Below are 13,299 nucleotides of genomic sequence, written 5' to 3'. Positions count from 1 at the left end.
GGGGAACTGTTAATTACAGTGCTCCACATTATTCCATAAACATAGAGAGCCAGCATGATAATTTTGCTGATTCTTTTTTTAAAAAACACAATATGTTACACACTCTGCCAGTGTAGAAATATAAGTAAATTTTCCTTAAATGATATGTTCATGATGTATGATGTTAGCAGAAGATAAGAATATATTATTATAGCATAGCCTCTGTTTTTAGGATAAGTAAATCATGCCGTTTTTGCTTTCTCTCTTTTTAAATTCACAGTCATAATTTGAAGGGATTAAAAGCTCTGGTTTTTATTTTATTTTATTTTTTTAAGATCCATCCATTTTATTTATTTACTTTTAACATCTTTATTAGAGTATAATTATGTAAAAATGGTGTGTTAGTTTCGGCTTTATAACAAAGTGAATCAGCTATACATATACATGTATCCCCATATCTTCTGCCTCTTGCATCTCCCTCTCACCCTGCTAACCCACCCCTCTAAGTGGTCACAAAGCACCGAGCTAATCTCCCTGTGCTATGCGGCTGCTTCCCACTAGTTATCTATTTTACATTTGGTAGTGTATATATGTCCATGCCACCCTGTCACTTTGTCCCAGCTTACTCTTCCGATTCCCCATTTCCTCAAGTCCATTCTCTACGTCTGCGTCTTTATTCCTGTCCTGCCCATAGGTTCTTCAGAACCATTTTTTTGTAGATTCCATATATATATGTGTTAGCATATGCTACTTGTTTTTCTCTTTCTGACATACTTCACTCTGTATGACACACTCTAGGTAGATCCACCTCACCTACAAATAACTCAGTTTCGTTTGTTTTTATGGCTGAGTCATATTCCATTTTGTATATGTGCCACATCTTCTTTATCCATTTATCTGTTGATGGACACTTAGGTTGCTTCCATGTCCTGGCTATTGTAAATAGAGGTGCAATGAACATTGTGGTACATGACTCTTTTTAAATTATGGTTTTCTCAGGGTATATGCCCAGTAGTGAGATTGCCGGGTCGTATGGTAGTTCTATTTTTAGTTTTTTAAGTAACATCCATACTGCTCTCCATAGTGGCTGTATCAATTTACATTCCCACCAACAGTACAAGAGGGTTCCCTTTTCTCCACACCCTCTCCAGCATTTACTGTTTGTAGATTTTTTGATGATAGCCATTCTGACTGGTATGAGGTGTTATCTCATTGTAGTTTTGATTCACATTTCTCTAATAATTAGTGATTTTGAGCATTCTTTCATGTGTTTGTTGGCAATCTGTATATCTTTTTTGGAGAAATGTCTATTTAGATCTTGTGCCCATCTTTGAATTGGGTTGTTTGTTTTTTTGATATTGAGCTGAATGAGCTGCTTGTAAAATTTAGAGATTAATCCTTTGTCAGTTGCTTCATTTGCAAATATTTTCTCCCATTCAGAGGGTTGTCTATTGGTCTTGTTTATGGCTTCCTCTGCTGTGCAAAAGCTTTAAAGTTTCATTAGATACCATTTTATTGTTTTGTTTTTATTTCCATTTCTCTAGGAGGTGGGTAAAAAGGGATCTTGCTGTGATTTATGTCATAGAGTGTTCTGCCTATGTTTCCTCTCGGGGTTTTATACTGCCTGGCCTTACATTTAACTCTTTAATCCATTTTGAGTTTATTTTCTTGTATGGTGTTGGGGAGTGTTCTAAGTTCATTCTTTTACATGTAGCTGTCCAGTTTTCCAGCACCACTTATTGAAGATGCTGTCTTTTCTCCACTGTATATTCTTGCCTCCTTTGTCAAAGATAAGGTGATCATATGTGCATGGGTTTATCTCTGGCTTTCTATCCTGTTCCATTGATCTATATTTCTGTTTATGTACCGGTACCATACTGTCTTGATTACTGTAGCTTTGTAGTATAGTCTGAAGTCAGGGAGCCTGATTCCTCCAGCTCCGTTTTTCTTTCTCAAGATTGCTTTGGCTAATCGAGGTCTTTTGTGTTTCCATACAAATTGTGAAATTTTTTGTTCTTGCTCTGTGAAAACTGCCATTGGTAGTTTGATAGGGATTGCACTGAATGTGTAGATTGCTTTGGGTAATATAGTCATTTTCTCAATCTTGATTCTTCCAATCCAAGAACGTGGTATATCTCTCCATCTGTTTGTATCATCTTTAATTTCTTTCATCAGTATCTTATAGTTTTCTGCATACAGGTCTTTTGTTTCCTTAAGTAGGTTTATTCCTTGGTATTTTATTCTTTCTGTTGCAGTGGATAATGGGAGTATTTCCTTAATTTCTCTTTCAGATATTTCATCATTAGTGTATAGAAATGCAAGAGATTTCTGTGCATTAATTTTGAATCCTGCTACTTTGCCACATTGATTAGCTCTAGTAGTTTTCTGGTGGCATCTTTAGGATTCTCTATGTAGAGTATCATGTAATCTGCAAACAGTGACAGCTTTACTTCTTCTTTTCTGATTTGGATTCCTTTTATATCTTTTTCTTCTCTGATTGCTGTGGCAAAAACTTCCAAAACTATGTTGAATAATAGTGGTGAGAGTGGACAACCTTGTCTTGTTTCTGATTTTAGAGGAAATGGTTTCAGTTATTCACCATTGGGAATGATGTTGGCTGTGTGTTTGTCACATATGGCCTTTATTATGTTGAGGTAAGTTCCTTCTCTGCCTATTTTCTGAGGGTTTTTAACATAAATGGGTGTTGAATTTTGTTGAAAACTTTTTCTGCATCTATTGAGATGATCATATGGTTTTTCTCCTTCAATTTGTTAATATGATGTATCACATTGGTTTATTTGCATATATTGAAGAATCCTTTCATTCCTGGGATAATCCCCATTTGATCATGGTGTATGATCCTTTAATGTGCTGTTGGATTCTGTTTGCTAGTATTTTGTTTAGGAATTTTGCAAATATGTTCATCAGTGATATTGGCCTGTAGGTTTTTCTTTTGTTTGTGACATCTTCGTCTGGTTTTGTTATCAGGACGATGGTGCCCTTGTAGAATGAGTATGGGAGTGTTCCTCCCTCTGCTATATTTTGGAAGATTTTGAGAAGGATAGGTGTCAGCTCTTCTGTAAATGTTTGATAGAATTTGCTTGTGAAGCCATTTGGTCCTGGGCTTTTGTTTGTTGGAAGATTTTAAATCACGGTCTCAATTTAAGTTCTTGTGATTGGTCTGTTTATATTTTCTATTTCTTCCTTGTTCAGTCTCGGAATGTTATGCTTTTCTAAGAATTTGTCCATTTCCTCCAGGTTGTCCATTTCATTGACATATTGTTGCTTGTAGTAATCTCATGATCCTTTGTGTTTCTGCAGTGTCAGTTGTTACTTCTCCTTTTTCATTTCTAATTGTATTGATTTGAGTCTTCTCCCTTTTTTTCTTGATGAGTCTGGCTAATGCTTTTTCAATTTTGTTTATCTTCTCAAAGAACCAGGTTTTAGTTTTATTGATCTTTGCTATTGTTTCCTTCATTTCTTTTTCATTTATTTCTGCTCTGATCTTTATGATTTCTTTCCTTCTTCTAACTTTGGGTGTCTTTTGTTACTCTGTCTCTAATTGCTTTAAGTGTAAGGTTAGGTTGTTTATTTGACATGTTTCTTGTTTCTTGAGGTAGGATTGTATTGCTATAAAATTCCCTCTTAGAACTGCTTTTGCTGCATCTCATAGGTTTTGGGTCATCATGTTTTCATTGTCATTTGTTTCTAGGTATATTTTGATTTCCTCTTTGATTTCTTCAGTACTCTCCTGATTATTTAGCAGTGTAGTTTTTAGCCTCCATGTGTTTGTATTGTTTCCAGATTTTTTCCTGTATTTGTTACCTAGTCTCATAGTGTTGTGCTTGGAAAAGATACCTGATACGATATCAATTTTCTTAAATTTACCAAAGTTCGATGTGTGCCCCAAGACATGATCTGTCCTGGAGAATGCTCCATGAGCACTTGAGAAGAAAGTGTAATCTTCTGTTTTGGATTGGAATGTCCTATAAATATCAATTAAGTCCATCTTGTTTAATGTATCATTTGAAGCTTGTTTTTCGTATTTATTTCCATTTTTGATGATCTGTCCATTGGTGACGTGGGGTCTTAAAGTCCCCTACTATGATTGTGTTACTGTCGATATCCCCCTTTATGGCTGTTAGCATTTGCCTTATGTATTGAGGTGCTCCTATTTTGGGTGCATAAATATTTACAATTGTTACATCTTCTTGTTTGTTTGAACCCTTGATCATTATGTAGTGTCCTTCTTTGTCTCTTGTAATAGTCTGTATTTTAAAGTCAATTTTGTCTGATATGAGAATTGCTACTCCAGCTTTCTTTTGATTTCCATTTGCATGGAATAGCTTTTTCCATGCCCTCACTTTCATTCTGTATGTTTCCCTAGGTCTGAAGTGGGTCTCTTGTAGACAGCATATATAGGGGTCTTCTTTTTGTATCCATTCAGCCAGTCTATGTCTTTTTGTTGGAGCATTTAATCCATTTACATTTAAGGTAGTTATTGCTATGTATGTTCCTATTACCATTTTCTTAATTGTTTGGGGTTTGCCTTCGTAGGTCTTTTCCTTCTCTTGTGTTTCCTGCCTAGAGAAGTTCCTTTAGCATTTGTTGTAGAGCTGGTTTGGTGGTGCTGAATTCTCTTAGCTTTTGCTTGTCTGTAAAGCTTTTAATTTCTCTGTCAAATCTGAATGAGATCCTTGCTAGGTAGAGTAATCTTGGTTAGAGGCTTTTCCCTTTCATCACTTTAAATATGTCCTGTCCCTCCCTTCTGGCTTGCAGGGTTTCTGCTTAAAGATCAGCTGTTAACCTTATAGAGATTCTCTTGCATGTTAATTGTTGCTTTTCCTTTGCTGCTTTTAATATTTTTTCTTTGTATTTAATTTTTGATACTGTGATTAATATGTGTCTTGTCATGTTTCTCCTTGGATTTATCCTGTATGAAACTCTTTGCGATTCCTGGACTTGATTGACTATTTCCTTTCCCATATTAGGGAAGTTTTCAACTATAATCTCTACAAATATTTTCTCAGTCCCTTCCTTTTTCTCTTCTTTTTCTGGGACCCCTATAATTAGCATGTTGGTTCATTTAATGTTTTCGCAGATGTCTATGAGACTGTCCTCAATTCTTTTCATTCTTTTTCCTTTATTCTGCTGTGCGGTAGTTATTTACACTATTTTATCTTCCAGGTCACTAATCTGTTCTTCTGCCTCAGTCATGTTGCTATTGATTCCTTCTAGAGAATTTTTAGTTTCATTTATTGGTTGTTCATCATTGTTTGTTTGCTCTTTAGTCCTTCTAGGTCCTCGTTAAACATTTCTTGTATTTTCTCCATTCTGTTTCCAAGGTTTTGGATCATCTTTGTTATCATTACTCTGAATTCTTTTTCAGGTAGACTGCCTATTTCCTCTTCATTTGTTTCGTCTGATGGTTTTTTATGTTGCTCCTTCACCTGCTGTGTGTTCCTCTGTCTTTTCATTTTGCTTAACTTACTGTGTTCGGGGTCTCCTTTTCACAGGCTGCAGGTTCGTAGTTCCTGTTGTTTTTGGTGTCTGCCCCCAGTGGCTAAGGTTGGTTCTGTGGGTTGTGTAGGTTTCCTGGTGTAGGGGACTGGTGTCTGTGTTCTGGTGGATGAGGCTGGATCTTATATTTCTGGTGGGCAGGACCACTTCTGGTGGTGTGTTTTCAGGTGCCTGTGACTTTATTATGATTTTAAGCAGCCTTTCTGCTAATGGGTGGCATTGTGTTCTGTCTTGCTAGTTGTTTGTCATAGGGTGTCTAGCACTGTAGATTCCTAGTCGTTGAGTGGAGGTGGGTCTTACCGTTGAGATGGAGATCTCTGGGAGACCTTTCACATTTGATACTATGTGGAGCCAGGAGGTCTCTGATGGACCAGTGTCCTGAGCTCGGCTCTCCCACATCAGAGTCACAGGCCTGACACCCGGCCAGAGCACCAAGACCCTGTCAGCCACACAGTTCAGAAGAAAAGGGAGAAAAGAAAGACAGAAAGAAAAAATAAAATAAAATAAAATAATAAAATAAAATAGTTATGAAAGTAAAATATAAAAAAATTATTAGAAATTTAAAAAATTATAAAGTAGTAAATAGAATTTAAAAAATGGACAGACAGAACCCTAGGATAAATGGTAAAAGCAAAGCTATACAGGCAAAATCACACAAAGAATCATATACATATCCACTCACAAAAAGAGAAAAAGGAAAAAAAATATATTTTTAAATATAATAATATATATTATAATATATAATAATATAGATTACCTATTATTATCATATCATATCAATTATATCATTGCATAAAGTAAAAATCCATGAATCCATATGTATGTAAAAACTAAATGAATAAGTAAGTGTTTGATGACGATAATATTTTATAGTATCGAAGTATCTCCCAACAAAATACTCACTAATTACAAAAGAAAAAAAAAGTGCAGAAGCCTGACAGACACAACCTTAACTGAGTATCAAAGTGAATATTACCAGGAATAAAGCAAGTTGAATTTGTGTTCTAGCTGATAGGAATGATGGAGAAAAACACATTATTCCTATAGTATTCCTGCCACAGATGCATAATCTGAATATAATCAAAAGGACGTCTCAGACAAACCTAAGTCTAAGGGCATTCCGTAAAATAATGGGCTGTAATCCTCAAAAATATTGAGATCATGAAAAACAAGACGGAAGAACAGTTTCATAGTGAGGAGGTTAATAAGTGAATATAACACTATTTCTGAACTGAATCCTTTATTAGAAAGGATTATTTTAGGAGAATATTTGGCAAAACTTGAGGGGGGTTTGAGGATTAGATGATTGTAATGTATTATTCTAGTTATCTATTTTTGCATTCTTAACTTAGTGGCATGAAACAATAATGTTTTTATCACGCTCGTGGATTCTGAGGGTTAGGAATTTGGGAAGAGTTCATTGGAGATGATTTCTTTTTGCTCTGTGATATCAGGGGTTTCAGGTAAAAATACTTGCTGACTACAGTGAAGTAAGTCAGAAAGAGAAAAACAAATACCGTATGCTAACACATATGTATGGAATCCAAAAAAAAAAAAAAAGTGTTCTGATGGACCTAAGGGCAGGACAGGAATAAAGACGCAGACGTAGAGAATGGACTTGAGAACACGGTGCGGGGGTGGGGAAGGGTAAGCTGGGACGAAGTGAGAGAGTAGCACTGACATATATACACTACCAAATATAAAATAGATAGCTAGTGGGAAGCAGCTGCATCACACGGGGAGATCAGCTTGGTGCTTTGTGACCACCTATAGGGGTGGGATAAGGAGCGTGGGAGGGAGACGCAAGAGGGAGGAGATATGGGGGTATATGTATACATACAGCTGATTGACTTTGTTATACAGCAGAAACTAATGCAACATTGTAAAGCAATTATACTTCAATAAAGATGTTAAAAAAATAAAAATACTTGCTGGTTGGTAGCAGGAATCATCTGAAGGCTTATTTATTCACATGTCCAGTGGTTGATTCTGACTGTTGGCTCAGAACCTGGAACTCACTGTGGACTCTTCATGCCCATGCTTACACTTCCTGACAGCGCGGAGGCTCGGTCCCAATAGCAGTTGTGCTAGGAGAATCAGACAGATTTATCACCACTTATGAATTAGCCTCAGAAGTCACAGAGCCTACCCAAATTCAAGGAGAGGAAATAAAGACTTTCCCACTTCTTCCTCCCCAGGCCAAAACCATACATTCCCTGAGGAATGTGAAACTCACTTTGTAAGAAGAGCATGTGAGATGGAAGAGATACTGGTTGTAGTCATCTTTAGAAAATAATTTGTCTTATGTGTAATGATAATTAACAGATTTTGATAGTTGTGCTGTGGTTTTATAAGACAGTCACCTTAAATGTGGCAAATTGTCCACAAATCGTTCAGGAAAAGTATTTAATAGAAATGTTCTGTTCTTACAAAGCTTCTGTAAGTTTTTAATAATTTCAAAACCAAAAGTAAGGCAAACAAACATCTAAAAATAGAAGTGGAGATTTCCAGGAGAATCTAATTGAGACTGCTTTTAAAATGGAAATGGAGAAAGCTACCTGAGGTTATATCTGTGGGAGGGAGGTAGGTTGGGAGAGAGGTGTACAGTGCTATTCATAGGGAAATGTTAAGCTATAACAGCAAGGATGTGAATACAAGGGTTTAGTTAAATGTGAATATTTGAATGAGATATTCAATGGTAATCAACCATAGACACACTCTGCCCTCTACCTCACCCTCTACCAGGGTATGTGGAAATGCATGGGAGAGTTTTTAGTCATTACAATGAATGGAGAGGCACTGTTAGAATTTAGTGAGGAGGGACTGTAACAGCAAGCATCCTTCTCTGGGAAATGAATCGTGTATCCGAAATGCTATAGTGCTGCCTTCAAAATATACTGGCTGGGTGAATAAGTGAATTAAGTAGAAGAGTTACATAAATATATTCTAAACAATTAGAATGATTTTTCATAGAGCAATAGAAATATAATAGAACATTGTTTTTTATGATGTGCAATCAGGCATTCATAACAGAAACGTAAGTACAATTGATAATTTGATTATTCCGTCTCAGAAGTTAGAGTGGTATCTCAGATAGCACTTTCATTGCTACAGTAATATTGGACAGTAAATCATAGTTGTTAAAGGCACAGGCTTTATGGCAGATCTTGCCTCTATTACTTACTAGTTTTGTGACCTTGAGCAAATTATTTATTTGTTTTTATTTTCCTGTGAAATAGACTTAATACCTTATAATATTATTGTAAGATAACAAACAGATCTCAGGTACTTAGCACAGTAAGTTCTTATGTATCTAATACATGACAAATGTTATTGTGAATAATTGTAGTACCAGTGGTGGTGGTAACAATGATGGCAGGAAGAGTAAATAGAAGACTTCCTAAGTTTCATCTACTAAGGAGAAGAACTTAACTGTTGTTTCACAGAAATGTCATAGTACTCCTGAATGGGGGAATTGAGTTTTCAGCCCCTACTTCAAGTAGAAAATAGCTTATCCTGTCAGTAAACGTTAAAATTGTTTAAAAAATTTTTTCCTTACCAATTTTTCAGGAAAAACAAAACTGGACTTTAAATATAATGTAAATGTAGGAGAGATTGAAGGAAAGATTTTTCAGGTTAGAAAGACAGAATTGGAGGAATCATACATCTTTGTTGTATGATTCAACTATCTTTCTTAGCTATAATCAACTATCTTCCTTAGCTATAATGCTTAAGTGTTGTTTTAAATCCCTAAGTGAATGAGAAATTATAATTGCTATCAGAATCCACATTTAATTCTCTAGAACAGCACTGTTCAATGGAAATATAATGATAACCACATATGTAATATTAAATTTAATAGTAGCCATATCATAGAAAAAGTAAAAGTTAATTTTAACAACATATTTTAACTCAAAATGATAAAAATATTATTTTAATGTGTAATAAATGGTAGAAATTATTGGGATTTTTTTACTTTTTTTTTTTTTTAGGGTGAGTCTTCAAATTCTGAAGTGTATTTTATACTTAGAGCACATCTCAATTGGATGAGCCACATTTCAAAAGTACTCAATAGCCTCATTGGACTACTGGCTGCCATATTGGACAGTACAGCTCTGTAGACTATATGTATACGTAGTACCAAACATATTGTTTTATTACTGAATATGGACTCAGTATTTGCCAGTAAAACCTTCTGCTATGTTAAAGTCCCAGGTTGAATATTGGTATTCAGATACTATTATGTATCTATATCTGAAATGTTTGAAGCCTAGATACTTAATCCAGTAAATATTCAGATGCCCAGGGAGTCTCAGCAATATTTCTTACACAGGTACTTTCTCTAAAACTTATTCACTGTGGGCAAGGCAAGAATTTATTCCAAAAATTAATTAAAAAATTTTTTTACACCCCAGTGCAGATGCTTTGAAACAATCACTTCTCATAAAGGAAAGACCAAAATTGAAAAGATTTTGTTGAAGTGTCAGAAATTGCCTGACTGAAAGACATTGAGTGTCCTCTGGAGAGAGGATATTGAAGATTGCTGAGATAATGGTAGAGGGAACTTCAATACCAGTAAGGGGTGATGACTTCTTGAAAAGTTTGATTCTGCAGACTTGCTGCTTATTGGATGACTGTGCCTCTGATAATTATTAATTATTAATTCCTGAATGTTACTAGGATGCAGTGTGACATCAATCTATAATTTACTAAAATACTTAACCAAGAAATCATCTCATTTAGTAGCAAATGGAAGGCAGGAGGATCAACCATATATCTAAATACTGAGGTTTGTGTCCAAACAGAGGCGAGGGTAGGAGTGTATTTAATGTGAACAGAGTTAGTTCTTTATATGCATTTGCTTATTTAACCTTTACAATAACTCTTAATGGACAGTATAACCATTAACCACCAGTATTTCCAACGGGAAGTAAGGGAGTTAAGGTAATTGCCCAGGTCATGTAGGTAGTAGGAGGTATATAGCTAGGATTCAAACTCAAATTAGTCTGACCCTAGAGTCAGTGACCTTAACATCTAGACTGCCTGTCTACCTGTCAAAAAAAAAAAATGAAATTGTTTCTCTCATGAACCCACTGTTTATTCAGTTATTTCTGATGTATACATTCTTTGGGCTGTATCATATTAAAGAATTTTTTCCAGTTTAATTTGACTACATATGAATAAAAGTTAAATTTATTTTCAAGCTTAGAAGTTTTGAAATTATGTACCTCTACTAAGTTGAACAAAATATCCACTTAAGGGTGCCTAGTGACCGTCATCTTTATCGGCCTCAGCAATCTCCCAAGTCTTTTTTGGTGTAGCCACTCTGAATTCTATATGCTCTTCCTCTCAGTGTGACTAACACTTTAATTTTTTTCCCAACTTTGAAACCAAATAAAATTTAGTACTTCAATTTCCCTCTGTGACTTCTAACTGATTTCCTCTGTTCTGAACCAGTGGAGAATAACCACAGGCAGTAGAATTTCTCTGTGTCCCAAACTATCCTCACTTATTCTGCTGGCTGCATCAAAGATTGCCTACCTGGCATTTCACTATGCTGCTAGAAATTTAACAGTAAACAGAGCAATATCCAGTGTACTCCACCCATCAGTTTATGCACACGTACCTAAGTCACTCATCCAGGACTCAGGGGGGTAATGAAGTATTTCTCTGCCATCTCAGCAGTAGACCCCCATTTATTTCAGAATAATAAAACTGACAATGCTGCCAAAAGATCATTCTGTTTTGAAGACTTTCCTGACTGGTGTCAATCTTGTTACTGGTTTTTTTTTTTTTTTTTTCCTTTTCCTTTTAAATTATGACCATTCCCAAGTTCTAAAATCTGTGGTCTCTCTAAATGCTATATTTGAAAAAAAAAGCAAGTGTTTACTGACTGTATGACTCAAGGCAATAGGAACCTACAGTTTTACTTAACAGCAGGTGCCCTATAACATTCCTAATCAGCCTTTTTCTGGTTAGGTTTAACTGGGACCAAATAGCAGCTTTATTTCTTAATTGGTAAAGATGCAAGATCTACTTTTCTTAAGGCATTTAGACTAGGCTGACACAAAAATTAGCTTGAAAGAAATTTTATTTTGGCATAAAAATAAGTGCTGAGAGTTTGATCTCTGTAGCTGATGAAATGAGTTCAGTTAATCAGTAGTCTATCTGAATGTTCTATTTTTATGAAAAATAAATCAGTTTTCCACTGGATGAATAATCTCAAATAAGGAGTTCTATTCTGCTCTTTAGAAGGGTCCCTACCTCTGTTGTCCACTTAACAGTAGAAATAAAAACAGTAAAACATGATTTTCCAAATTACTTCAGTTTCCATCTAACATTGTTTCCATTTTTAAGGTAGGCTCTAGTAGTCTTGGCATGAAGTGGTGACATGGTTACCTAGAATTACCACCTGTAGACGCCTACCTTGTATTCAAGCACCTAGAAAGAGAAAGGAGAACGACTGCATGACAAGTAGTTGCTGCCATGAAACATTTTAGTGAAACTAAGCAGTAAGTTTGTTGGTTGCTTATAAATACAGTGGAGAACTTGTAGAAATAAAATCATGAGCTTAGGGCTATAAATACACAACTCAAGTTCAAGGGATTAGAAAACCTCTGTGACTGCCCCATAAGAAACCCTTATTTCTTGTAGCTGTATGGTTGTGATTTCTGAAAACTAAACTAAAGTCTATTCCTGCATATAGCTGGCTTGCAATGCAGATTGAATTCCCCTGCTCATAGGATCCCTTATATTAGATGTAGGGCATTGATTGGGAAGGACTTAGTTTCTGAAAATTGGAATGGGAATGTACAGGCAGATTTTCATGAAGCTGGGGACCTTAATCTCTTAAATTTCATAGTAAGAATAGCCCTTCCTTCTATCTCAGAAGTTAGTCTTCTTTTGCCTGAAGATCTTGTAATGTATGTTTTTAAGGGATTGTTGATCCTCCTCAGGAAGATCATAGCTTCTAGATAAATAACTAGACTTAAGTCCCAGTTGGTCCCAGAGAATTAATTACAAAGTATGAAAAATTGGTACTATAATCCACACCAATATAATTGCATTATTTTCCCAATTTATGACAGACATTTATGACAAAAAAAAATTTATGGGGAAAAATATGTGGAAATGTGTCCTAAGGGTGTTGGGTTCAGTTGGGAAGAGTATAATGTTTGGTCAGGCTGAATATTTTATAGATGTGAGATTCTCAACTGAACCAATTAGCTCAAATAGAAAGGAGTGGCTCTAACAGTTTCATGTTGACTGATAATGTGGACCCAAATGTGGCCTACACCAGAGAAAATTGAAATGCCAGAACTTTCTGGGTATGTTGTAGAGGAAGTTATCCAAAGGCTTTAAGGAGATTGGTATTGATTACATTGTACTACTTCTATCTTGGAAGGAGGGACACTGTTTTTTCATGGGAGCAAATACTTACTCAGGATCTGAATTTGCCTTCTTTGCCTGTAATGCTTTTGCCAAAATCCAGGGACTTACATGATGCCTAACTCATTATCAAATAGCAGTTTACAGCAAGTGAAGGGCAGTAATATGATCATGTTCATGGAACCTACTTCTCCTACCATTTTACCCATCATCTTGAAACAGTTTTCCTGACATACAGTGAACTGGCCTAGTGAAGTCTAAGTTATGATGCTACACTGTGGTTATGTTGCCCAGGATAGAACATATGGCTTAAATCAGTGATAAATTTATGGTGATATTTTTGAACCACAGCCAAGATTCACAAGTCCAGGAAATAAGTGTCCTTTCTTACTCTTACCTCCTGTGAAACTG

Source organism: Delphinapterus leucas, chromosome 1 (assembly GCF_059928025.1).
Source record: "Delphinapterus leucas isolate spDelLeu-1000000601 "Yukka" chromosome 1, BTC_Dleu_Yukka2, whole genome shotgun sequence".
Taxonomy (NCBI): Eukaryota; Metazoa; Chordata; class Mammalia; order Artiodactyla; family Monodontidae; genus Delphinapterus; species Delphinapterus leucas.
This window is presented reverse-complemented; position numbering follows the sequence as displayed.